The following is a 26,087-nucleotide window of genomic DNA, read 5'->3' on the forward strand; positions in this document are numbered from 1 at the left end:
AAGACATTATCTCTAATATAATACGCAAGGCCTTTCTAACAGTTTCCGTTTGTTCTGACCTCTTTTCCGCTTTTGTTCTGCTCTACCGACGACAAGGATCTTTTTGCGCTCGGGTCCAATCGACTACCGTACACACATCGTGTTAAATACTGCGTTCAAATATGAATTCCATAAATACAACCGTAATGGAGGCTGCCATCTTTGTCATTTAACACAGAAGTGGCTATATACACGGTGACCGTCTATATTACCTCGGTTATTGGGAACTGGTTATGTACACGGTTGTCGTATTTTTTTGGGAAAGGCCACCACACCATATCTAAACCTTCCAGTGCGAAGCATGGGTTACACGTAGTAACATGTATTGAACACGTTATTTTATAAAATTATGATTTATAAGGCAAAAACAAATAAGAAAACAAAGCATATTTGGAGTAACGACTATGTTAAATGAGACAAAACACAAAACACACAGTTGGTTACGTGGGTAAGGGAGCCGTTGCTCTTCCCCTTTGTATGTAGCTACAAAAGACCCTGCATTACTGTGTCCCGATTCGTATTAACTACACCCCAAGTTATTTAATTTAGATACGGCCTTGTCCTGTACATGAGCAAAATCTATGGTAAATAAAGTTTGTTTTGTTTAACGACACCACTGGAGCACATTGAATAATGAATCATCGGCTATTGGATATAAAATAATTGGTAATTCTGACTCGTAGTCATCAGATGAAACCCGCTACATTTTTTTCCCAATGCAGCAAGTGATATTTTATATTCACTTTTCCGCAGACAGGAAAATCACATACCACGGCCTTTTTCCACTTATGGTGCACTGGTTGGAACGAGAAAAGAACAATCGGCTGAATGGATTCACCGAGGTGGTTCAATCCTGTGATGCAACAAAAACTATAAATGCCTTCTTAACACTAGCAATACAGAACCATTGCATTGACACAGTCACCAGTAAAGCATAAATACCAATTTTAGTAAAAAACGAAATATTATTATAGCTTGGCACCAGTTTTAAATGACATAACTGATTAATACAGGCGTCTGCACCACCGACAGAACAATATCAATAAATTTACCAGTTAGTCAGATCTCATTCGATATTTACTCCGATAACTACCAATCGTCTGGCACGTCTTGAAATTTACGTCATAGGTGTTGTAAATAGAACTCCTGGACACGCTGAGGTCAATAAGTCAGACCCCTGTCTCCGACCCATAGTGGACGACTGGGTGAGGCGTCCCAAATCGAAATCTCAAAGACGAGCCAACAAAAGTTAGATTTTTAGACTTAACTTTCATTTCTATTACATTGCTAAAGAGTACGACCAAAAAGACAAGAATTTGGCGTTCTTGTATCTTTTACCTTAATTAAGAACTCAGTCTCAAACCAAACTCAATTGCTGCTTTACACAGTCACATCTACTGTCTGTCTGTCTACCTGGATGTATGGATAGATGAATGGATGGATGGTTGAGTGTTTATATGGATGAATGGATGGATAGATGGATATATGGGTGATGGGTGGATGGATAGGTGAATGTATGGATGAATATATGGATAGATGGATGCATTTATGGATGGAAGGAAGGAAATGTTTTATTTAACGACGCACTTAACACATTTTATGTACAGTTATATGGCGTCGGACCACACAGATATTGAGAGAGGATACCCGCTGTCGCCACTTCATGGGTTACTCTTTTCGATTAGCAGCAAGGAGTCTTTTATATGCACCATCTCACAGACAAGATAGCACATACCACAGGCTTTGATGTACCAGTCGTGGTGCACTGGCTGGAGCAAGAAATAGCCCAATGACGGGGTTCGATCCCAAACCGACTGCGCATCAAGCGAGCGCTTTACCACTGGGCTACGTCTCGCCCCCCACATTTATGGATGGATGGATGAATAGATGAATGGATGGTTGGTTGGATAGATGGATGAATGCAAGAATGGATATATGGATGTATGGATATATGTATGGATGGATAGTTGTATGTATGGATATATACTGTATATATGTATGTATGTATGGATGGATGGATGTATACTAGTATATGGACGGATGGATGGATGTATACTAGTATATGGACGGATGGATGGATGTATACTAGTATATGGACGGATGGATGGATGTATACTAGTATATGGACGGATGGATGGATGTATACTAGTATATGGATGGATGGATGTATACTAGTATGTGGATGGATGGATGGATGTATACTAGTATATGGACGGATGGATGGATGTATACTAGTATATGGATGGATGGATGTATACTAGTATATGGACGGATGGATGGATGTATACTAGTACTGGATGGATGGATGTATACTAGTATATGGACGGATGGATGGATGTATACTAGTATATGGACGGATGGATGTATACTAGTATATGGACGGATGGATGGATGGATGTATACTAGTATATGGACGGATGGATGGATGTATACTAGTATATGGACGGATGGGTGTATACTAGTATATGGACGGATGGATGTATACTAGTATATGGATGGATGTATACTAGTATATGGACGGATGGATGTATACTAGTATATGGACGGATGGATGGATGTATACTAGTACTGGATGGATGGATGTATACTAGTACTGGATGGATGGATGTATACTAGTATATGGACGGATGGATGGATGTATACTAGTATATGGACGGATGGATGGATGTATACTAGTATATGGACGGATGGATGGATGTATACTAGTATATGGATGGATGGATGTATACTAGTATATGGACGGATGGATGGATGTATACTAGTATATGGACGGATGGATGTATACTAGTATATGGACGGATGGATGTATACTAGTATATGGACGGATGGATGGATGTATACTAGTACTGGATGGATGGATGTATACTAGTATATGGACGGATGGATGGATGTATACTAGTATATGGATGGATGGATATATACTAGTACTGGATGGATGGATGTATACTAGTATATGGACGGATGGATGGATGTATACTAGTATATGGACGGATGGATGTATACTAGTATGGATGGATGGATGGATGTATACTAGTATATGGATGGATGGATGTATACTAGTATATGGACGGATGGATGGATGTATACTAGTATATGGACGGATGGATGTATACTAGTATATGGACGGATGGATGTATACTAGTATATGGACGGATGGATGTATACTAGTATATGGACGGATGGATGTATACTAGTATATGGACGGATGGATGTATACTAGTATATGGACGGATGGATGGATGTATACTAGTATATGGACGGATGGATGGATGTATACTAGTATATGGACGGATGGATGTATACTAGTATATGGACGGATGGATGGGAGGAATGTAAAAATCAGTAGTTACTTGCTATTCCATTGTTTTGTATAACAAGGTATTAAAGGGACAGACCCTGGTTTCAACCTGTGAAAATTAACACAAAATTTAGTTAATCTACAAACTTGTAACACATTTCGATAAAGTTACAATTGACTGAAACATGTGTCTGTGACTTTGAAATGGTGAAATACCCTCTAAAATAGACTAAAACTCGACTCCATAACTGTTACTTCTCAGACGCACGTGCGTTATTAAAAATATGAGAAATGCATTTTGTGATATTAAAGCCACCAGGATGACCAAAAACACTTCGAATGTGCGGAAATGGATAATCTAAACAATAAGTAAAGTATGGTTTCAGTTATGAAAAACGGCTCTAATAGTCAAAATACGCCTTAGTGTTTTAAAACTAAGGGTATGTTTCTTTAAACTGACGACAGACTTGTATTTAGTATGAAGGCATCAGACGACAACTAGTGACAGTGATAGCACAGGCAACATTGTATTAAAACTGTAGGTGTGTTTGTATTTTGAGTATAGTAAAGGATGTTATCATATCAATATACAACATGGCATAATGTTAGCTTTACTGTCGTTACTATACGAGTTTAAATTATATTTAGAAATATGGACAAATATGTTACAAGGACAATGGATGTATACTAGTACTGGATGGATGGATGTACAAGTATCAACATGAAGTATAACCCGATATCAACAATACTTTAAGTATATATGCTTTTGCTTTGTATGAAAATATTTAGTATATAAGCTGGATGTATACTAGTGGTTAAAACATAGAAATGGAGTTCAATATCATAGTAAATGACTTTTAGTTCACTGAATGATATAACGGATGGATGAAAACATACCTTTAAAAATGGATGTACACTAGTAAATGTACAACAAAAAATACGTATACTAAACATCCACACGAGATGGATGGATGTAACTAAAAGAAGCTGGATGATGCCGGTATCGAACCCGGGGCCTTATACTAGTATGCAAAGCGATGGCTTTATACTTTTTTTTTTTTTTTTATCTTTTTATTATACTAGTATTGGAACAATGGATGTATCAATAAATAAATACTAGTATATGGATTAAAGCAATGTATACTAGTACATGGACGGACCATGGATGTAACTACTAGTACCTCTCGCGCTCATTCATACTATTTCATCCATTATGGATGGATATACTAGTATCATTTCTTATAAACATTCAAAAAAATAAATTAATAAATAGTATATTACATTCACTTGGAAACGTCTGTACTATATACACCAGCATGGATGGAATTAATACTAGTAATGGACGGATTTGGATGTATTTTTCCATTTGGATCAGTGTCAATTCTAGTATCTGGACTTTCCTGGATAACCTCCTGATAAACGCTTCATTAGGTCGATCGACCATTCTCCTCCTTCTGTATTTTAGTGTTTTGAGAGTCATGGTGTTCAGTGTTCTCCAATTGATCTATGTCCGTGCGTGGTAAGCGGTCACCCATGTCTCGGTTCTTTACATTCCCAACATCTGAGCTTCTGTTTTTAACAGGTGAATCAGTCACTCGCTTCACACTAGTATTGTCCGATTTCTTTCCTTCTTCTGTCTTTGTTCCTCTAACCTCCTCATTGTCTTTAGCTGGCTTGGCATGCTTCACTGACGGGGCTCCTTTAGGGATCGAAATTACTTTTTCAATTACCTCATCGTCCATATTTTCTTCATCAGAACTGTGTTCCTCTCCATGACTTGTATATTCCACATCAGAATCACATTCCTCTCTACTTCTACCGTCCTTACAACTACACTGAGAATGTCTCTTGTTACACTCACCACACTTTAACTTTTTAACACAAAACTGTTTTATATGGCCATGTGTGTTTGACAAAAATTGCACACAATATCTGGACAAAACTTCATGACATGTGAATCAGATAAACAGTTCCAGCATACTTTTGTTTGACCACTGTGTTTTACCCGAAAAAACATGGGTCCTTCTGCAGTATCAAACTTCACAGAATATGGCATCGATTTGACGTTTTCCGGAAATTTCACCCTTACATAACGTGTTCCATCAAAAATGTGAAGTCCAGCATGTTTCCGCCTTTTAATGTCAGATATTACCGCAATCTTGTATTCATTTAGTTTTCTTGACAATGTCATCATCAGTTACATATGATGGTAAATGCATAAAAGACACCACCACTGTGTCAGAAAACAACATGCTACAGTTAAAATCATGTCCATTGAACGAAGTAAAGGATCGACTACCAACCTCGCATTTTCTTCACAATCAAAAGTCACATCCAGAATGTTAGCATATTTGGGAACAATCGCCAAAACTGTATTCTCACCAGTAATATCTTCCAGCTTTGTAAATGTCATCAATCTTGTGTTTTAGATTATCCAAAACATCAATAGAAACTGTGCATTCCTTCCTGTACCTCGCACCCAAAATGGGCCTCTTCTCTCCACCGTTGACCGAAGTCGACATCACAAAAGTCAGATTTTTTTAAAAACTAAAAAAAACCCTGACAATACACAACTTTCCTATCAAAAAAAGATCAAGTCTCTCGCATTTCGTACAACTTAAAAAACAAAACACACATCTCCAAAAAATAAAAACCGAAAAATACCAGAGCACTCTGAAAAACGTCTTAACAAGCTGGAGATGCACGAACCCGGGGCCTTTCACATGCAAAGCGAACGCTCTACCACTGAGCTACATCCCCTGTGAAGACTAAACTTCAAACACTATGTAGATCCAAAATACTAACTCAGTACATCCAAAATGCTAACTGTATATCCAAAATACTAACTTGACATGTAAAACTAGTAACTAGTAACTCAGGAGCCCAACCATATACTAGCACCACCAGTAATTAGTGGGACAACGCTTTTGTAAGTCTTTCTCAAGTAAACATTTCCGTCTGAATATAATCGAAACGATTAATAAGCCTCTGTGATTATAAAACTGAGTCTAGACCCGAGACTAATAGAGTCTGAGACACTAATGTCATGACAAAGCCATACAAATTGTATGCGTGTGATGTCATTAGAGATCATTGAGTCTGGAATCTAAAAGTTTTATAAGCACGGGCCCAGATGTAAAATTGGTTTAATGCAACACCCCCCGCCCCGGAATTGGTCACTGGCGAAGTCAGAGGCTAAATCCGGGGTGGGCGTGCCTGAACCCTTGTGGATAGGGGCACGTAAATAGAGTTCCCATGCCCATTAATGCAACTCAATGGTAAAACGCACTTTTTGGTTATCATGTGAAAGAGCTCGAGTACTTTGACCGTAAGAGAGCAAGACGGAAATATAACGCTCTCATTACTGGTCACATGTCCACCTTGCTCTCTTTCGGTCAGAGTACTCGAGCTAGTGAAAGACTGGTCTGGACCCAATAGTCTGGTCGTAGATGTGGGTGGGGTGTTAGGTCAGGTCATAGGGTTTTACGTGCACATTCAGAACAAGCTGTTGTAGCGCACGCCTGTCGTGAGCACAAGAGCCGGCCTTGGCTGGCTCCTCCGTCCATGACAGGAAAGGTGGGGGTGGGGGGAGGGGAGAGGAGGGACCGCCTGCACTGGCAGGTGCAGGGTGGGGTGTTAGCTAGAAGGGGAATTTATACGGATAGTATTTTTGTGTATCTGACACCCTCCAGATATAGGATCTGCCTGTTGACCGTGTCTTTTAGTGGGGTACCCTCACTGATTTTACATCTTACTTTTTCATTAGTACACAGATGTTTAATAGCCATAACAGTGGTGTGTAATATGAACGCAGTGGACCTTTTGTCTACATTTACCCTAGACACCTATATGAATAGCCTGATATTGCATTGTGAAAAAAGCTTTAATAGCTTCAGCGGAAGGGTTGGTCCGAACCCTCAAAACCCCAGCCTACACCCCTGGTTTAATCTCCGGCATCTTTATGAAACAGACCGGCCTCGGTGGCGTCGTGGTTAGGCCATCGGTCTACAGGCTGGTAGGTACTGGGTTCGGATCCCAGTCGAGGCATGGGATTTTTAATCCGGATACCGACTCCAAACCCTGAGTGAGTGCTCCGCAAGGCTCAATGGGTAGGTGTAAACCACTTGCACCGACCAGTGATCCATAACTGGTTCAACAAAGGCCATGGTTTGTGCTATCCTGCCTGTGGGAAGCGCAAATAAAAGATCCCTTGCTGCTAATCGGAAAGAGTAGCCCATATAGTGGCGACAGCGGGTTTCCTCTCAAAATCTGTGTGGTCCTTAACCATATGTCTGACGCCATATAACCGTAAATAAAATGTGTTGAGTGCGTCGTTAAATAAAACATTTCTTTCTTTCTTTATGAAACATTTCCTTTGAACAAATATTTTGTTAATTTTATTTTAATAATACCTGGTAAGTACATGTATACTAATTTGTACTTTGTTGTACCTTTGGCAATATTTTAAAAATAATAATTAACACATTAGACGAAAAATCAGTAGAGTGCAGCTCCGTATATCTGTAACTGTATCTCTCTCTTGTTTTTGTTTTGTATGCAAAATACTTCTACTTTTTGACCTGAAGAAATATATAGTTTGTTTTGTTTAACGACACCACTAGAGCACATCGATTTATTAATTATCGGCTATTGGATGTTAAACATAATTTTGTTGATTTTGACATATAGTCTTATTGAGGAAACCAGCTACAGTTTTCCATTAGTAGCAAGGGATCTTTCTTATGCACCATCCAACAGACAGAACAGCACATACCACAGCCTTTGATATACCAGTCGTGGTACACTGGCTGAAACGAGAAATAGCCCAATGGGCCAAAATCTGAAGAAATATAACACGGAAAGTTGATGTTCAGTGTTTGATCTTGAAAACACTATAATAGCGATATTGTAAAAATAGACATTTACAGTGCTTTCAAAGTCGTTGTAAATTTGATTATTGTCTAATCAATATACGTGTTTAATCATTCACTTTGTATGAACCGTAGTTGTAAACGGCGAACAAATAATTATTAGTACTGTGTGATTCGTCACCATCTAAATAATGTTGTGTTTTATATGAATAAAAAAATAGTCTGAAGCCACATCCTTGAACATTACTATTAAACTTTTCAAATGCACACAGCACAGTAAGTTTTTGGTAAAAGAAAAGAAAAACCCCCAACATAATCGAACGAAAAAAATCAATAATAAATCCAAAAAAACCCATTTGGAGATGCCGGGTATCGAACCCGGGGCCTTTCACATGCAAAGCGAACGCTCTACCACTGAGCTACATCCCCTTACAAAGTAATGTATCAAACAGGCCAAACTATTCAAGTTCAAAAGGATTAGATGTATGTATTTAAACAGCTCTTCCGTTCAAGGAATCAAAAGTGTTACGAACTTAATTGTCGGTTAGTAATATCAAGGCATTCCCGACATTGTCGGGTATATCTGAAGGCAATTTTATGATTTGTTTTAGTCAGCGGGAACCGGGTGGGGGAAGGGGGGGGGGGAAGCTGACCCCCACTAGAGACTGTCCCTCCACTAGATATTGTGCCCCTTCCCCACTCTACATATGGTTCTACAAGTCAATTTATACATAGTAACATATCGACATATTTCACAGAGTAACTGGGCCCGAGTACTCTATCGTTCGAGAGCTGAGCGAGCAATTATAACCGTCTAAATGTCCGTCTAGCTCCCCAACAGCAGAGTACTCGGGCTAAGTGTTGCTGTGTAATGTAGGGGATGTAGCTCAGTGGTAGAGCGTTTGCTTCGCATGTGAAAGGCCCCGGGTTCAATCCCCGGCATCTCCATGTATTTTTTTCAGAACAAATATTTTGTTTATATTCATGATGATCATACATACATGTACTTAGATGTATGTATTTTAACAAATATCTTTGATAGAAATTAAACGAGATTCTTGATTAATAATAATGAAACAATAAATGTAAGTAAATTTAATGTTAAATTAATATATTCCTTACTAATTTCACAAAATTTTAAATTACCTTCTTGTTTAGAAAAATGGCATGATTTGGGGTTTGTTATAGATTGGAAGCCAGTTTGGAAAATAATACATTACTGTGATAAGACTTCGGAATTTGTTGACTTAGATTTTAAAATTGCTCATAACATTATTTTCACATACTCTAAATTATTTAAATATGGCAAGGTATCATCTAGCCAATGTCCTGTTTGTTTTAAGGAAGAAGAAGATATGTGTCATTTATTTTTGTATTGTGATAAACTTTATGATTTAATTTCTATTTTTTATGAATTATGTATTTATATGTTTAAGGATACTGGTTTTTCTTTAGAAATATTAAAAAAAATGTTGCTTTTCGGGTGTTATTTTAAAATACAAACCTGCTCAAATAAATTCATCAATGCTTTGCTCTCAATATACAGAATATCAGTTTTCAAGAGACGTTTAATAGCGGAATCAAGGGGGGTAAATGTTAATATTGTTAAGTTTTTTAAGCATTATATGAGACAGTACTTCTTAATACTTTTAAATCAATATCGCTTTAAAAATAGATTTCCTGCATTTATTAATAAATATATTAAAAATAATATATTTTTTAATCTAAATAATGATGAATTAGTTTTTAAATACCCACTTGAAAACTGATATTTATATTTAGTATATATCTTTAAAAAATTAACATTAGCTTGTAAGATCGATATCCCTCAATTTTCTTTTAATTTTTGCGTCTGCTTGTGTGAATGTGTGTGTGTGTCATAAATGTGTGGGTGGTTCTATGTGAGAGTACGTGTGTGGTTTTGTGTGAATCTTTTTTTTATTTTTATTTGTAAATTTTATATACATGTGCAATATTGAGTTTCACGAATAAAAAGAAAAAAAAGAAAAAAGCGTTTGCTTCGCATGTGAAAGGCCCCGGGTTCAATCCCCGGCATCTCCATGTATTTTTTTCCGAACAAATATTTTGTTTATATTCATGATGATCATACATACATGTACTTAGATGTATGTATTTTAACAAATATCTTTGATAGAAATTAAACGAGAAAAAAAGAAGAAAAGAAATCTGTTTTGATATACTAGTATATAATATATCAGGTAAAAAGCGAAAAGTTAAGTCATGCAGCAATCATATCACAGGATAAGCTGTCAGGAAGAAATAACACAATACAAGTTAATTAATGCTTGGATCATACTCAATGAGTCCCACGGACCACATTGTGTTACGATGATGTATCCACAATTATTGAGCAATGTTCAATATAGTTTTGTCAAGATAAAAAAAATTTGGTATCACAGAGGAGTTGTAATCGTGTCCTGTTGTGTCGAAATGAGGGGCCACATTAAGTGCTTTAGATATGTTTTAATCTATATTGTAAGCGAGTGAACTGTAGTCAAGGCTGCCCAACCCTGACACAGTCAATCGTATTACGTGCGGACCTTTTAATTTTATTATTGTTTATTATTATTATTTATTGTTTTTTGGTGTAAAGTTTGCTAATTTCATTGTTGTTTTTTATTATTATTATTATTTATTGTTTTTTGTGTAAAGTTTGCTAATTTTATTATTGTTTATTATTATTATTTTTTTTTTTTTTTGTGTGTAAAGTTTGCTTATACAGATAATTTCACGTCTTTATCAGATAAACGGGGCGGGATGTAACCCAGTGGTAAAGCGCACGCCTGATACGCGGTCGGTCTGGGATCGATCCCTGTTGGTGGGCCCATTGGGCTATTTCTCGTTCCAGCCAGTGCACCACGACTGGTATATCAAAGGCCGTAGTATGTGCTATCTTGTATGTGGGATGGTGCATATAAAAGATCCCTTGCTACTAATGGAAATATGTAGCGGGTTTCCTCTCTATGTTTGACATCCAATAGCCGATGATTAATAAATCAATGTGCTCTAGTGGTGTCGTTAAACAAAACAAACTCTTATCAGATAAACATTCCTGACCAAGTATATTAGACTTACAATTATTAGGAAAAATCTAATTAACATATTATATGTGAAATGGGGATGTAGCTCAGTGGTAGAGCGTTTGCTTCGCATGTGAAAGGCCCCGGGTTCAATCCCCGGCATCTCCATGAACAAGTGTTTTTTATTTGTTTATTTTGATAAATGGTCAGTCCAAAGTAAACGTTTGGTTTCGTGCACGGTTTTTAAATGCTTTAGGTGTCATTCTTTTGAAATCTATTTTCCGCTAAACGCAGTACACATTAACATTTCTATTGTGATCTTAGGCCTACTCTGAGAAATTTGGGTTTATGCTTTGACTGCAAATTGATGTAGCGGGTTTCCTTTCAGACGATATTAAAAAGGTTACCAAAAGTTTGATATCCAATAGCCGATGTGCTCTAATAGTATTGTTAGACAAAACAAACAAACTTGACTGACATGCAACATTTAAAATACAGTTCCAACAATATTAAAACCCTACAGATACACACACACAACACACACACACACACACCCACACACAACACACACACAGACCCACACACACACACACACACACACACACACACAGCACAGAGACAGAGAGAGAGACAGAGAGAGAGAGAGAGAGAGAGAGAGAGAGAGAGAGAGAGAGAGAGAGAGAGAGAGAGAGAGAGAGAGAGACACAGAGAGAGAGAGAGAGAGAGAGAGAGAGAGAGAGAGAGAGGAGAGAGGAGACAGAGAGAGAGAGAGAGAGAGAGAGAGAGAGAGAGAGAGAGAGAGAGAGAGAGAGAGAGAGAGAGAGAGAGAGAGAGAGAGAGAGAGAGAGAGTTTCAAGTTGAAAAGCTACTGAACTAGGGTAATGATTGACTGAAGGTAACGTATAACTGTCAACCAGTCCGTCCAGTTTCTTGACACATATCGTCTTCTCTCTCTCTCTTTTTTTTTATTCAATCCGGATCTCCTCTCTAAGTATTTTTCTATCATTCGTTTTACTGCTGTTGCAATACATTTATCACTTTAAAGGTACTTGTATAACAAAAAGCTATGTGGTAAAGTACACGTATTTATAATTATAATCAAGTAGTTTTTCATATTTGCGCAGCTATGTAGTAAAGTACACGTATTTGTAATTATAATCAAGTAGTTTTTCATATTTGCGCAGCTCTGTGCCGCCACTTTGAAGTGGTGCAGTTAACACATATTTTAGCTGCAGGAATCGACACATGTTCATTTCAACATCGATCAGTTAAATGAGATTTTATTTTTCAGATAACATAAATCAAATCTGAAATATTTCGTTCTTCTTGGTTTTTTTTCTTTCTTCAATAAACCATTATGATACACGTGCGGGCTGCCCTGTTTGTAAGGGGAGGCTGGAATACGCCCCCACCCCGAATCTGGATACCAACATATATATGCAGGGTTCCAAACAAATCACTACGTATTTTAAAATGAATTACAACTAATATTGTGAGTAGAATGATAGAAATACACGGTGAACCGTTTTCAGGCCAATTAATTTTGCCATTGCAGTGTAAGATTTCAAGATTTTCAAGATTTATTAATCAACACTCAGACACAATACAATGTGTAACAAGAGGACATTTTCAAATACATAATTAACATACATGACAAGAACAGACGTCAACATAGAAGTATCTGTAGTTAACATAGAACACAAGATATGCAAACAAAATAGCTAAAATATGCGAATAAACGTCAGTTCACAAGACAAGATAATCTGTTATAAATATAGCTAGGTGTTTAATAATAGTGCATTACATAATGACAGCATACCTTTCATTTAAAAACGCTAGGATTAATTCTGTAATATTGTTTTATATATTTTCTTCTAATGTTTTCAATATTATCATTTTTACAATTGAATAAATAATGGTATTCATCTCCAATATCGGTATTACAAAGTTTACATATTCTATTTTCTCTAGGAACTTTAAACCATCTGCCAGTTTCGATTGGTAATCTTAAACTTGACGTACGCAATTTAGTTATCCAGCATCTATTTTGATACGATAATCTCGACAAATAGTTTTCGAAGTAAAATTTTGTTTTAAATAATGTATAAAATTGACCCCTAGAAGAGTTTGTAATGTCCGAAAACCACTGTTGTATAAATTGATCGCAGAGGTTTTGTTTTTATTGTTGTTTATACGATTTGATGTAGAGGGTGTGTGTGTGTGTGGGGGGGGGGGGGGGGGGGTGGTGGGTGGTGGTGGTAGAGATTGAAATAAATTTCACATGTCACTCGCTATGTTCGTGACAAGTGTAAATTATTTCACTCGAGACATATTAGATAATAACTCATTTGTTATTCTCTATGTAAAACACTGCATTTAAAATAATTTACATGGCGGCCATTTTGTTTTTAAGTTTTGAGGGTTAAAAACTGAAAATCAAGCGGAGCAAACAAACATATTTGAAATCGGCACCCCTGAAATATGATTAAAAATGTATTTGCTTCCTTTTAACAAAAAATGTCTTCAATACCTTTCCCATGCACATTTTAAGAAATTTGGACTAAACTATTAGCAGAACCACTGACCAAAACGTGAACCGACCCTCAATTAATTTGGTTGAGTATATATATATATATATATATATATATATATATATATATATATATATATATATATATATATATATATACATACATACATACATACATACATACATACAGGCCTATACCTAGGCAGAACACATACATGTATATATAGCAGCCATCAGTTTATGCTGTTTTTTTCCGACGCCATATAATCTTAAATAAAATGTGTTGAGTGTGTCGTTAAATAAACCATTTCCTTCCTTTATGCTGTTTTTAACATTTAGTGTATTACAATAGCTGTTCTTTAGGTCACGTGTTGCATTCCTCAGAGTATACTAGTTACAACAGAACCTGATCTAAGAACGCCTGTTTCTAATAAAATACCACACAGAAAAATAGCTCGACGAAACAGTCGGTGAGGTTCTAATTGTAATAATTAAGAAAAGAACAAATCATTCCAAAACAAGATACAACCATTACAACACGACTGAAGAACGAGAGGCGTGGCGTGGTCTGGATCGGAGTTGTGTGTGTTGGAATATGAACCTACCTGAAGAAAGTTGGAGACGTAAGAAAGTTGAACCACCTAAATTGAATATTAATGAGGAACATCATGTGTACATCATGAGAGCATGTCGTGAGAGTGCTGCGTGCAATATTGATGAGTTGTTGAAATGGGTGAAAGAGAATAAAGACAAAGTGGACTCGTGGTATCCTTTCAGGCGAACAGGTACACTGGAATCATTCGCCTCAACGTACACCCGAGCTAACTTTGAGACACTGTTCAAAAGAGCATTTGGGTATGGTGGTGGTGCTATGGAATTTTGAATGGAGCAATTATATGCCAAAGAGAAAAGGTGCTCAATTTTGATTGAGGAAATTTGGCTCAATTTTGAACGGTCGGTCAAAAAGTAGTTGGCAGAGCTAGTATAGGTTTTGACATTAGTGAATCAAGAGTAGCTCGTTAATTAGACCTCTAAGATGCTGTGGTGTCTCCCTAGGTTGCCCATAGGGCCCTTTAGAAAGGGCCTGACATCTTCTGGTCGTGGCATGACAACCCAGGGGAGACTCGTGCAATTGTGTTGACACCGGTAGGCAAGGCTTGTTGTTCCGGGGGATTTTGTCCAGGTGTTGTTGTTGGGGGTGATCCACGGCGTCCTCCTCGTCAATGCCACCAAGTACCAAGTTAGACTACCAGCAGCAAGTATTTGGGGTTTGGGTAGGGGAGGCTGGTATTCTTTTGTTCAGCTTCCCCTGGGTGCAGTGCAGTTGTGTACTCGGAACCGGTATTCTTTTGTCCGGTTCCTTATTATAGTACGTGCTGGGCCATTAAATGGGGGCCGGTGCATTGTTATCATTAGTCAATGCACCCTGTATACTGATGCGGTGTGCGTGCTGTCTGTTTGTGAATCCTAATTTCGTGTTACGGTTGTACCTATTGTCCTAAGTCCCTATTCTAGTGAATCTCAACGGCCAATCAGGACCACCCCTCCCCCTCTGTTTTTGTATAGCATTGAATACAATGACAGAAGGGGAGTTATACTAGCCTAGCTATCTAATTTGAAGGGTTTTACCCTGTATTTACGGTTATATGGCGTCGGACATATGATTAAGGACCACACAGAAACTGAGAGAGGAAACCCGCTGTCGCCACTTCATGGGCTACTCTTTTCGATTAGCAGCAAGGGATCTTTTATATGCACCATCCCACAGACAGGATAGTACATACAACAGCCTTTGTTATACCAGTTGTGGAGCACTGGCTGGAACGAGAAATAGCCCAATGGGCCCACCGACGGGAATCGATCTTACATCGATCGCGCACCAGGCGAACGCTGTACCACTGAGCTACGTATAAAGTGGAACGACTTCTATATTTGTCTTTAATAGAATAAATACAGCATGGTTCTTTCTTTAATCATATAAGATTTATACATATATTTGGTATTAACCGTCTAAAATACAGTTCATAATTAGGCAGGAAAGAGCAGGCATATTTGTTCAACGACTTCTCAGCATAATTTCAAATTTCGACTATTTGCATTTCGACATTTGGTCACAATACCTATCTAAACGGGACCCTGAACAAACTTTTGATAGAGCATTTTTAAACATCACAAGTCTTGGTGATAAATGTGAGAGTGTTTGTTGTGATAAAATGTTGGTCCACCTGGCCAGTAAATTCCTGTAATTTAATTTGAACTAGTGTCAATGTACCAACTACCATTTTACTTGAAACATGTGCTGGGTTCTACTAAAAATAGCATGATTTTTGTGTGTGCGGAACTAAGGTAGTCATAGACGCTACCAGCTATCTCTGAAATCAGGAACTTAACCCCCAATGCTTTTCTGATTTACTTTAAGGATGAGGGGTAGTAGTATTTAAATCCATGGTATATATGTTGATTGATGCGTTGCATGTAGGAGGTTTAGCGACGTTACTATCGTCGTTTATGGTATTTGATTTGATAGTATACACCCTTGAAACCTCGGTAGACAATCGCTTGTCAATAGCTAGCTTAGGCGGTAGAGCGCTCGTCTGACGTGATTGCGTCTTAGGACCAAACCAGCTCAATGGAGTCAATTCTCCGATTGGGGATCTCCCCCCCCCCCCCCCCCCCCCCCGACCCAACGAATGTTCCACAACTGGTATATCAAAGTTTGTGGTATGTGCTTTGCTGTCTGTGGGACTATGCATATAAAGGATCCCTTGCTGCGAATGGAAACATGTAGCGGGGTTCCTCTAAGACTTCAAGGTCAAAATTGCCGATTATTAATAAATCAATGTTGAATAAAGAAAGAAACCGCGCGCATCAAGCGAGCGCTTTACCACTGGGCTACGTCTCGCCCCCACATTTATGGAGGGATGAATGGATGAATGGATGGTTGGATGGATAGATGGATAGATGCAAGAATGGATATATGGATGTATGGATATATGTATGGATGGATAGTTGTATGTATGGATATATACTGTATATATGTATGTATGTATGGATGGATGTATACTAGTATATGGACCGATGGATTGATGTATACTAGTATATGGACGGATGGATGGATGTATACTAGTATATGGACGGATGGATGGATGTATACTAGTATATGGATGTATACTAGGATGGATGGATGTATACTAGTATATGGACGGATGGATGGATGTATACTAGTATATGGATGGATGGATGTATACTAGTATATGGACGGATGGATGGATGTATACTAGTATATGGACGGATGGATGTATACTAGTATATGGACGGATGGATGGATGTATACTAGTATATGGATGGATGGATGTATACTAGTATATGGACGGATGGATGGATGTATACTAGTATATGGATGGATGGATGTATATATGGGATGTATGTATATAGGACGGGATGGATGGATGTATACTAGTATATGGACGGATGGATGGATGTATACTAGTATATGGACGGATGGATGTATACTAGTATATGGATGGATGGATGGATGTGTACTAGTACTAGATATATGGACGGATGGATACTATGGATATGGGATGTATACTAGTATATGGACGGATGGATGGATGTATACTAGTATATGGACGGATGGATGGGAGGAATGTAAAAATCAGTAGTTACTTGCTATTCCATTGTTTTGTATAACAAGGTATTAAAGGGACAGACCCTGGTTTCAACCTGTGAAAATTAACACAAAATTTAATTAATCTACAAACTTGTAACACATTTGGATAAAGTTACAATTGACTGAAACATGTGTCTGTGACTTTGAAATGGTGAAATACCCTCTAAAATAGACTAAAACTCGACTCCATAACTGTTACTTCTCAGACGCACGTGCGTTATTAAAAATATGAGAAATGCATTTTGTGATATTAAAGCCACCAGGATGACCAAAAACACTTCGAATGTGCGGAAATGGATAATCTAAACAATAAGTAAAGTATGGTTTCAGTTATCAAAAACGGCTCTAATAGTCAAAATACGCCTTAGTGTTTTAAAACTAAGGGTATGTTTCTTTAAACTGACGACAGACTTGTATTTAGTATGAAGGCATCAGACGACAACTAGTGACAGTGATAGCACAGGCAACATTTATTAAAACTGTAGGTGTGTTTGTATTTTGAGTTAGTAAAGGATGTTATCATATCAATATACAACATGGCATAATGTTAGCTTTACTGTCGTTACTATACGAGTTTAAATTATATTTAGAAAAACAAATATGTTCAAGACAATGTTAACAAACTGCAACAAGAATCAACATGAAGTATAACCCGATATCAACAATACTTTAAGATATATGCTTTTGCTTTGTATGAAAATATTTGTATAAGCTGGTTGTTATAAATGGTTAAAACATAGAAATGTAGTTCAATATCATGTAAATGACTCTTAGTTCACTGAATGATATAACGTTGTCTGAAAACATACCTTTAAAAACTCCGTACAACTTAAAAACGTACAACACAAAATACGTGTAAAAACATCCACACGAGAATGAAAAAAGAAAGAAAACGAAGCTGGAGATGCCGGGTATCGAACCCGGGGCCTTTCACATGCAAAGCGAACGCTCTACCACTGAGCTACATCCCCTGTGAAGACTAAACTTCAAACACTATGTAGATCCAAAATACTAACTCAGTACATCCAAAATGCTAACTGTATATCCAAAATACTAACGTGACATGTAAAACTAGTAACTAATTGTTAGCGAGTTATCTCAGGAGCCCAACCATATACTAGCACCACCAGTAATTAGTGGGACAACGCTTTTGTAAGTCTTTCTCAAGTAAACATTTCCGTCTGAATATAATCGAAACGATTAATAAGCCTCTGTGATTATAAAACTGAGTCTAGACCCGAGACTAATAGAGTCTGAGACACTAATGTCATGACAAAGCCATACAAATTGTATGCATGTGGTGTCATTAGAGATCATTGAGTCTGGAATCTAAAAGTTTTATAAGCACGGGCCCACATGTAAAATTGGTTTAATGCAACACCCCCCGCCCCGGAATTGGTCACTGGCGAAGTCAGAGGCTAAATCCGGGGTGGGCGTGCCTGAACCCTTGTGGATAGGGGCACGTAAATAGAGTTCCCATACCCATTAATGCAACTCAGTGGTAAAACGCATTTTTTGGTTATCATGTGAAAGAGCTCGAGTAGTTTGACCGTAAGAGAGCAAGACGGAAATATAACGCTCTCATTACTGGTCACATGACCACCTTGCTCTCTTTCGGTAAGAGTACTCGAGCTAGTGAAAGACTGGTCTGGACCCAATAGTCTGGGCGTAGATGTGGGTGGGGTGTTAGGTCAGGTCATAGGGTTTTACGTGCACATTCAGAACAAGCTGTTGTAGCGCACGCCTGTCGTGGGCACAAGAGCCGGCCTTGGCTGGCTCCTCCGTCCATGACAGGAAAGGTGGGGGTGGGGGGAGGGGAGAGGAGGGACCGCCTGCACTGGCAGGTGCAGGGTGGGGTGTTACCTGGAAGGGGAATTTATACGGATAGTATTTTTGTGTAGCTGACACCCTCCAGATATAGGATCTGCCTGTTGACCGTGTCTTTTAGTGGGGTACCCTCACTCATTTTACATCTTACTTTTTCATTAGTACACAGATGTTTAATAGCCATAACAGTGGTGTGTAATATGAACGCAGCGGACCTTTTGTCTACATTTACCCTAGACACCTATATGAATAGCCTGATACTGCATTGTGAAAAAAGCTTTAATAGCTTCAGCGGAAGGGTTGGTCCGACCCCCCAAAACCCCAGCCTACACCCCTGGTTTAATCTCCGGCATCTTTATGAAACAGACCGGCCTCGGTGGCGTCGTGGTTAGGCCATCGGTCTACAGGCTGGTAGGTACTGGGTTCGGATCCCAGTCGAGGCATGGGATTTTTAATCCAGATACCGACTCCAAACCCTGAGTGAGTGCTCCGCAAGGCTCAATGGGTAGGTGTAAACCACTTGCACCGACCAGTGATCCATAACTGGTTCAACAAAGGCCATGGTTTGTGCTATCCTGCCTGTGGGAAGCGCAAATAAAAGATCCCTTGCTGCTAATCGGAAAGAGTAGCCCATGTAGTGGCGACAGCGGGTTTCCTCTCAAAATCTGTGTGGTCCTTAACCATATGTCTGACGCCATATAACCGTAAATAAAATGTGTTGAATGCGTCGTTAAATAAAACATTTCTTTCTTTCTTTATGAAACATTTCCTTTGAACAAATATTTTGTTAATTTTATTTTAATAATACCTGGTAAGTACATGTATACTAATTTGTACTTTTTTGTACCTTTGGCAATATTTTAAAAATAATAATTAACACATTAGACGAAAAATCAGTAGAGTGCAGCTCCGTATATCTGTAACTGTATCTCTCTCTTGTTTTTGTTTTGTATGCAAAATACTTCTACTTTTTGACCTGAAGAAATATATAGTTTGTTTTGTTTAACGACACCACTGGAGCACATCGATTTATTAATTATCGGCCATTGGATGTTAAACATAGTTTTGTTGATTTTGACATATAGTCTTATTGAGGAAACCAGCTACAGTTTTCCATTAGTAGCAAGGGATCTTTCTTATGCACCATCCAACAGACAGAATAGCACATACCACAGCCTTTGATATACCAGTCTTGGTACACTGGCTGAAACGAGAAATAGCCAAATGGGCCAAAATCTGAAGAAATATAAGACGGAAAGTTGATGTTCAGTGTTTGATCTTGAAAACATTATAATAGCGATATTGTAAAAATAGACATTTACAGTGCTTTGAAAGTCGTTGTAAATTTGATTATTGTCTAATCAATATACGTGTTTAATCATTCACTTTGTATGAACCGTAGTTGTAAACGGCGAACAAATAATTATTAGTACTGTGTGATTCGTCACCATCTAAATAATGTTGTGTTTTATATGAATAAAAAAATAGTCTGAAGCCACATCCTTGAACATTACTATTAAACTTTTCAAATGCACACAGCACAGTAAGTTTTTGGTAAAAGAAAAGAAAACCCCCCAACATAATCGAACGAAAAAAATCAATAATAAATCCAAAAAAAACATTTGGAGATGCCGGGTATCGAACCCGGGGCCTTTCACATGCAAAGCGAACGCTCTACCACTGAGCTACATCCCCTTACAAATTAATGTATCAAACAGGCCAAACTATTCAAGTTCAAGTGTCAGGACAGCTCTTCCGTTCAAGGAATCAAAAGTGTTACGAACTTAATTGTCGGTTAGTAATATCAAGGCATTCCCGACATTGTCGGGTATATCTGAAGGCAATTTGATGATTTGTTTTAGTCAGCGGGAACCGGGTGGGGGAAGGGGGGGGGGGGGGGGAGCTGCCCCCCACTAGAGACTGTCCCTCCACTAAATATTGTGCCCCTTCCCCACTCTACATATGGTTCTACAAGTCAATTTATACATAGTAACATATCGACATATTTCACAGAGTAACTGGGCCCGAGTACTCTATCGTTCGAGAGCTGAGCGAGCGATTATAACCGTCTGAATGTCCGTCTAGCTCTCCAACAGCAGAGTACTCGGGCTAAGTGTTGCTGTGTAATGTAGGGGATGTAGGTCAGTGGTAGAGCGTTTGCTTCGCATGTGAAAGGCCCCGGGTTCAATCCCCGGCATCTCCATGTATTTTTTTCCGAACAAATATTTTGTTTATATTCATGATGATCATACATACATGTACTTAGATGTATGTATTTTAACAAATATCTTTGATATAAATTAAACGAGAAAAAAAAGAAGAAAAGAAATCTGTTTTGATATACTAGTATATAATATATCAGGTAAAAAGCGAAAAGTTAAGTCATGCAGCAATCATATCACAGGATAAGCTGTCAGGAAGAAATAACACAATACAAGTTAATTAATGCTTGGATCATACTCAATGAGTCCCACGGACCACATTGTGTTACGATGATGTATCCACAATTATTGAGCAATGTTCAATATAGTTTTGTCAAGATAAAAAAATTTGGTATCACAGAGGAGTTGTAATCGTGTCCTGTTGTGTTGAAATGAGGGGCCACATTAAGTGCTTTAGATATGTTTTAATCTATATTGTAAGCGAATGAACTGTAGTCAAGGCTGCCCAACCCTGACACAGTCAATCGTATTACGTGCGGATCTTTTAATTTTATTATTGTTTATTATTATTATTTATTGTTTTTTTGTGTAAAGTTTGCTAATTTTATTATTGTTTATTATTATTATTTATTGGGTTTTTTTGTGTGTAAAGTTTGCTTATACAGATAATTTCACGTCTTTATCAGATAAACGGGGCGGGATGTAACCCAGTGGTAAAGCGCACGTCTGATACGCGGTCGGTCTGGGATCGATCCCTGTTGGTGGGCCCATTGGGCTATTTCTCGTTCCAGCCAGTGCACCACGACTGGTATATCAAAGGCCGTAGTATGTGCTATCTTGTATGTGGGATGGTGCATATAAAAGATCCCTTGCTACTAATGGAAATATGTAGCGGGTTTCCTCTCTATGTTTGACATCCAATAGCCGATGATTAATAAATCAATGTGCTCTAGTGGTGTCGTTAAACAAAACAAACTCTTATCAGATAAACATTCCTGACCAAGTATATTAGACTTACAATTATTAGGAAAAATCTAATTAACATATTATATGTGAAATGGGGATGTAGCTCAGTGGTAGAGCGTTTGCTTCGCATGTGAAAGGCCCCGGGTTCAATCCCCGGCATCTCCATGAACAAGTGTTTTTATTTGTTTATTTTGATAAATGGTCAGTCCAAAGTAAACGTTTGGTTTCGTGCACGGTTTAAATGCTTTAGGTGTCATTCTTTTGAAATCTATTTTCCGCTAAACGCAGTACACATTAACATTTCTATTGTGATCTTAGGCCTACTCTGAGAAATTTGGGTTTATGCTTTGACTGCAAATTGATGTAGCGGGTTTGCTTTCAGACGATATTAAAAAAGTTACCAAAAGTTTGATATCCAATAGCCGATGTGCTCTAGTAGAATTGTTAGACAAAACAAACAAACTTTGACTGCACATTGTTCCAACATATTAAAATACAGATATTTGCACAATATTGCACCCTTAAACACACACACACACACACACACACACACACACACACACACACACACACAGAGAGACACAGACAGAGAGAGAGAGAGAGAGAGAGAGAGAGAGAGAGAGAGAGAGAGAGAGAGAGAGAGAGAGAGAGAGAGAGAGAGAGAGAGAGAGAGAGAGAGAGAGAGAGAGAGAGAGAGAGAGAGGAGAGAGAGAGAGAGAGAGAGAGAGAGGCAGAGAGAGAGAGAGAGAGAGAGAGAGAGAGAGAGAGAGAGAGAGAGAGAGAGAGAGACAGAGACAGACAGACAGAGAGAGAGAGAGAGAGAGAGAGAGAGAGAGAGAGAGAGAGAGAGAGAGAGAGAGAGAGAGAGAGAGAGAGAGTTTCAAGTTGAAAAGCTATTGAACTAGGGTAATGATTGACTGAAGGTAACGTATAACTGTCAACCAGTCCGTCCAGTTTCTTGACACATATCGTCTTCTCTCTCTCTCTTTTTTTTTATTCAATCCGGATCTCCTCTCTAAGTATTTTTCTATCATTCGTTTTACTGCTGTTGCAATACATTTATCACTTTAAAGGTACTTGTATAACAAAAAGCTATGTGGTAAAGTACACGTATTTATAATTATAATCAAGTAGTTTTTCATATTTGCGCAGCTCTGTGCCGCCACTTTGAAGTGGTGCAGTTAACACATATTTTAGCTGCAGTAATCGACACATTGTCATTTCAACATCGATCAGTTAAATGAGATTTTATTTTTCAGATAACATAAATCAAATTTGAAGTATTTCGTTCTTCTTGGGGTTTTTTTCTTCCATAAACCATTATGATACACGTGCGGGCTGCCCTGTTTGTAAGGGGAGGCTGGAATACGCCCCCACCCCGAATCTGGATACCAACATATATATGCAGGGTTCCAAACAAATCACTACGTATTTTAAAATGAATTACAACTAATATTGTGAGTAGAATGATAGAAATACACGGTGAACCGTTTTCAGGCCAATTAATTTTGCCATTGCAGTGTAAGATTTCAAGATTTTCAAGAGTTATTAATCAATACTCAGACACATTACAATGTGTAACAAGAGGACATTTTCAAATACATAATTAACATACATGACAAGAACAGACGTCAACATAGAAGTATCTGTAGTTAACATAGAACACAAGATATGCAAACAAAATAGCTAAAATATGCGAATAAACGTCAGTTCACAAGACAAGATAATCTGTTATAAATATAGCTAGGTTTTTAATAATAGTGCATTACATAATGACAGCATACCTTTCATTTTAAAAACGCTAGGATTAATTCTGTAATATTGTTTTATATATTTTCTTCTAATGTTTTCAATATTATCATTTTTACAATTGAATAAATAATGGTATTCATCTCCAATATCGGTATTACAAAGTTTACATATTCTATTTTCTCTAGGAACTTTAAACCATCTGCCAGTTTCGATTGGCAATCTTAAACTTGACGTACGCAATTTAGTTATCCAGCATCTATTTTGGTACGATAATCTCGACAAATAGGTTTCGAAGTAAAATTCTGTTTTAAATAATGTATAAAATTGACCTCTAGAAGAGTTTGTAATGTCCGAGAACCACTGTTATATAAATTGATCGCAGAGGTTTTGTTTTTATTCTTGTTTATACGATTTGATGTAGAGGGTGGGGTAGGGGTGGGGGGGGGGGGGGGGGGGTGTGGTGGTGGTAGAGAGTGAAATAAATTTCATATGTCACTAGCTAAGTTCGTGACAAGTGTAAATTATTTCACTCGGGACATACATTAGATAATAACTCATTTGTTATTCTCTATGTATGTCACGGGGATCCTATAATACCCGTAACTGAATAAAACACGATTAATGCAAATATCTCTCCTAACTGTATATCTATTAGATCTCTCTGTAACGGGCAGTTATACCCGCGTGGCTCGGTTCTAGGTATGATCAGAGATAAGATCTTATATATAGTATATAATATAGCACGTTTAGTTCACTAGAAAACACAACAAAAACACAATACACTTTGGAATCTGTATTAATACTACGCTGACAAATGTACTGCCGCAGTAGTTAATTAACAATAACAACCCAGAACTAATCACTTAATTAGTTAATCACTAGGTGTCTAGTTTACACAATATTCTAATCACTTCACCGTGATACAACACACACACGTGTGATAATTGAGAAACGCTGCCAGGGGAACTTAATTAATAAAGGAATTACAACTCTATTCCTAGCTGGTTAATTTTTATTTAACCCTTAACTACTCATTCAGTAACCTTGTAATACAGAATTAATACTGGTACCTATCACAATAAAGACAATAACCTACAGTTTACCTAGGTCCTCTAGGATGACTGGTTCAGCTTTATATATACTTAGTATTAGAACAGTGAAGCCTACAGTTTACTTCGTCAGATTACCGGAAACACCGTCTAAATAATATTGGTATAATACAGTATTAAAATATTTAAAGTCACATCAATCACATCAAGGTTATACAACAGAGCAGAAATAAAATATTTACCAGTCCGGACGGACAACGTTCCCCCTGGAAGCCTTCCTATGTTTCTCCCCGATAAATCTAAATCCTATCTATTTATTACAAATCCAATATCGCCTGGGGGCACATCGCGGTACCGAATACCTACAAGTGATATTTCCACAGAGATCAAGACGGCATATTTTTCCTTAGATGGCCAGACTTGCTGTCGCCAATCGCTAAAATCAGGGTCGTAAAAACCGCACTCGCGGAGGTATTACGTAACTACTGGCCACATGGCCTCCGCACCTGATCTGGGTGTGTATTGGAAACAGCTCGACCACCGTCGCGCGGAGGTATTACGTAACAAAGTGCCCACCTAGTCTAAGTGCATATTGGGACTGCACACGGCCCTCTAAAACAATGAATATCGCCACAGGCGAAAAGAAATTAAGAGCATGTTCCGTCACAATGTAAAACACTGCATTTAAAATTATTTACATGGCGGCCATTTTGTTTTTAATTTTTGAGGGTTAAAAACTGAAAATCAAGCTGAGCAAACAAACATATTTGAAATCGGCACCCCTGAAATATGATACAAAAATGTGTTTGCTTCCTTTTAACAAAAAATTTCTTCAATACCTTTCCCATGCACATTTTAAGAAATTTAGACTAGACTATT

General features: G+C 37.9%; 7 non-coding genes across 7 annotated transcripts; 4 read left to right on the forward strand and 3 right to left on the reverse strand.

Moving 5' to 3' along the window:
• Window positions 1–8,565: 8,565 nt before the first annotated feature.
• Trnaa-ugc lies at window positions 8,566–8,637 on the reverse strand. Its single transcript has one exon. It is a non-coding gene; the product is annotated as a tRNA-Ala (tRNA).
• Window positions 8,638–9,084: 447 nt separating this feature from the next.
• Window positions 9,085–9,156, forward strand: Trnaa-cgc. The gene has a single exon. It is a non-coding gene; the product is annotated as a tRNA-Ala (tRNA).
• Window positions 9,157–11,345: 2,189 nt separating this feature from the next.
• Window positions 11,346–11,417, forward strand: Trnaa-cgc. Its single transcript has one exon. It is a non-coding gene; the product is annotated as a tRNA-Ala (tRNA).
• A 6,934-nt stretch (window positions 11,418–18,351) lies between these two features.
• Trnaa-ugc lies at window positions 18,352–18,423 on the reverse strand. Its single transcript has one exon. It is a non-coding gene; the product is annotated as a tRNA-Ala (tRNA).
• Window positions 18,424–20,902: 2,479 nt separating this feature from the next.
• Trnaa-ugc lies at window positions 20,903–20,974 on the reverse strand. Its single transcript has one exon. It is a non-coding gene; the product is annotated as a tRNA-Ala (tRNA).
• Window positions 20,975–21,410: 436 nt separating this feature from the next.
• Trnaa-cgc lies at window positions 21,411–21,482 on the forward strand. The gene has a single exon. It is a non-coding gene; the product is annotated as a tRNA-Ala (tRNA).
• A 1,018-nt stretch (window positions 21,483–22,500) lies between these two features.
• Window positions 22,501–22,572, forward strand: Trnaa-cgc. Its single transcript has one exon. It is a non-coding gene; the product is annotated as a tRNA-Ala (tRNA).
• Window positions 22,573–26,087: the final 3,515 nt, after the last annotated feature.

Source organism: Gigantopelta aegis, chromosome 9, assembly GCF_016097555.1.
Source record: "Gigantopelta aegis isolate Gae_Host chromosome 9, Gae_host_genome, whole genome shotgun sequence".
NCBI classification, from domain to species: Eukaryota; Metazoa; Mollusca; class Gastropoda; order Neomphalida; family Peltospiridae; genus Gigantopelta; species Gigantopelta aegis.